At 38.3% G+C, this 3,028-nt stretch overlaps 1 protein-coding gene across 1 annotated transcript in view; it reads left to right on the top strand.

The window, feature by feature from the left end:
* Positions 1-3,028, top strand: part of Kbtbd12 (kelch repeat and BTB domain containing 12) — an 80,667-nt gene that overhangs the window by 11,642 nt on the left and 65,997 nt on the right. The gene's annotated exons all lie outside the window — the stretch shown is intronic.

The raw sequence follows: 3,028 nt of genomic DNA, 5'->3' as shown, positions 1-3,028 counted from the left end.
TGTGTGTGTGTGTGTGTATGTGTGTGTGTGTGTCTGTGTGTGTGTGTCTGTGTCTGTGTGTCTGTGTCTGTGTGTGTGTCTGTGTGTGTGTGTGTCTGTGTGTGTGTGTGTCTGTGTTCTGTCTGAGCCTTAGCATCTTTCATTTTCACTCTAAGAGCCCCTTTCCTTTCTTGCAGCGATCTAACTGCATGCGCCATCATTTCCTTTTTAACTAATGTCTTAGACTCAGCCAGGCTCCTGACACCAAACAGCTCCTCCACATTGGTCAGAATTAGAGTAAAAGCACCTTTACCTTTGATGTAAAGTGGTCAGAAAGAAGAGTCGTCAGGTTATCAGAAGCATTGCTTTGCGCTTAGACGAGATAGACTTCCTCTAGAGTCACCACAGTGGACTCTAGAAAGCACTGAGCATCCTGTCTCCCTGAGATCTTTGTCTCACAAGATTCTTAATCTAGCATCACTACAAGCAAATTTGGTGTCAATTTTGTGCTAAAAGGGGGAAATCAAGTATCCTTTGGTGTATCCCCGCAATATTATTTTATAATAATTCTTTCATAATTTTAGTATCATTGCTTCATATCACTTTAATCTTTGTCCAGATGTTCTTCTAGACTGCCTGTGTTGTACAGTTCATAGATGTCCGTGCATCCATGCAGATGTATTTCTTCTTGAGTTAAAGTGTGAAATAGACAACACTCTAGTAGGCCAGTTCTTTCCGCCTTCTTTCTTAATTCTCCCACTTTGGCATATGAATTAAGTGAGCATGTATTTTTTTATTTTTATTTTTATTTTGAGACAGGGTTTCTCAGTGCAATTCTGGCTGTTCTGGAACTCACTCTGCAGACCAAGCTGGCTTGAACTCAGATTCTCCTACCTCTGCCTCCTGAGTGTTGGGATTAAAGGCATGTGCCATGACCGCGGGGTCCCAGTAAGTGAGCATGTAAGTGGCATCTTTAAACTATCAACCTGTTGACACTGAATGCTCTTGTGACTGTTCCTTTTTCTTATGTCATAGCTACTTCCTAGCCACAAGTTTTATAGTTTTATCTGAGCATTTTATCTCCCCATTTTCAGTTCCAAATGTTAAAACAAAAGTCAGATTAGCAAGTTACTTAGAAAACCATCCTCGATCTTCATGGTACCAATTTCATCCTATCATGCTTTCTTAAACTATGCCTCAACCCAAACCCATTTTTGGTTCTTTTATAGTCACTCAGTTTGCTTTTCTTCAGCATATTGATGATATCTTCCTTACCTTTGAAAACTCATAAATTAAAAATTAGTGAAAATATTCCTTGTGATTCCAGGAACTCTGACTTCCTTTTTAGAATTACATAGAAGGCAGCCGCTGGAAGGTTTGAGAAATCTCTGTATCCGAATGTGACAAGCCACGCATGCCTTTATGAAAGGAATATGCCTTTCAACTTTCCTGTCAAGCCTGAAGCAGAATGTTCTCTGAGGAATGCGAGAGTTGGCCCAGAACAAGTGGGAGAAACTCGGATTTCCTTAAAAACTGAGCTTGCACAAAGCACACATAAGATCCTGGCTTGATCTTGTTTCCAAGCAAAACACCTGTTTTCTTATTCTCTGTGTTCCTGGGCTTTGTGCTTTTGTTCCATGTACAATGGATATTTCTAGATATGTCTGAGATATTTAATTTCAGATATTTTATCCCACTCTCCCTATGTGTATTTTTATCTTCCTCATACCAAATGTCTCAAATTACAATTGGAAAAATACATTTACAAGCCAAGCTTGGTGGCACACATCTATAACCAACCATTTGAGAGGCAGAGGCAGGAGGATGGCAAGTTCCAGGCTAGCTTGGGCTACCTTAGACTTTATTTTTTAAAAAAAAGACCTACAGTTATCATGAGGCAAGAAAAAAGACAGCCATGAACTAGTACACTCGAGTCTTTATAACATACCTACCAATCAGTTACTGTTTGAGGTTTCAGAAGGCACTGACAGACATCTATCTGAGGGCCAACATCTCTTAAGACTCTTCTTAAACAGATAGTATATGTGAAGGAAATTACCCAAATAACCATATTTAGTAGATGAAAATAGATGTAAGATGCCAAACAGACATCTGCAGATGGGTTTTTAGCACAATGCTCTTGATCCAGTTTTAAATCAAAACTATAACTTAAATAGTGGCCAGGCAAGGTGATGCTCACCCCAGTACTTGAGAGGCTGACACCAGCCTGGTCTATGACTAAGACCAGCACGGTCTATAGCCAGGGCTACACAGAGAGAGACCTTGTCTTTAAAAAAATTTTTACCTATTTACAATTTACAGCTAGAAGTTCTAAACTGAGATACTTTTTAGATTCTCTGCCTAAAACCATTAATTCTTTAATGTTTCACTAAAATGTTATTTCTTATCTAAATATTCAGGGTATTTTGTATCTTTGTTTCTTTATTCATTTATGTGAAAGTTAAAAACTGATTTTCTGAAAGATTTTCCTATTCCTGCTTTTCTGTCCCAGAATCAGGAAATGTTAAAAACTAGTCCGGGGTAAGGTATACTCTTTCTACTTTTCTGTTTTTCCTGTAATTCTCCAGGGAGATGAAGAACATAGTTCAGCATATTATGTCTTACTCATTGATCATTGGGGAAAAAGAAAGCAAATATATATTACTGTCTTGTGTTAATGATCTGTTTCTCCTCCAATTAGAAGAGCCAGGTCATATTGTTTTGTGTTGAAAAAAAAAGCTTAAATGTGTTTCTTGGGTGAGTTGTTGCCATGGTAACTCTAATCCTGGTTCTCTCTCTCTCTCTCTCTCTCTCTCTCTCTCTCTCTCTCTCTCTCTGTGTGTGTGTGTGTGTGTGTGTGTGTGTGTGTGTGTGTGTTCTTTTATCTTTGTGTGTGTGTGTGTGTTAACTTGCTTGTAAGATATATTAGTTATTTTAGCACTGATTTATGGTATGTAAGTCTTCTTATAGAGCCTTTTCTGGTATTAACAAAGGACAGCACTGTGATTACAGAATCTGTCAGAATTTAGTAATCCTTATTATCAAGAAG

This window comes from Microtus ochrogaster, unplaced genomic scaffold (genome assembly GCF_000317375.1).
Source record: "Microtus ochrogaster isolate Prairie Vole_2 unplaced genomic scaffold, MicOch1.0 UNK1, whole genome shotgun sequence".
NCBI classification, from domain to species: Eukaryota; Metazoa; Chordata; class Mammalia; order Rodentia; family Cricetidae; genus Microtus; species Microtus ochrogaster.
The sequence above is the reverse complement of the archived record's forward strand: the minus strand, read 5'-3'. Positions and strand labels throughout refer to the sequence as shown.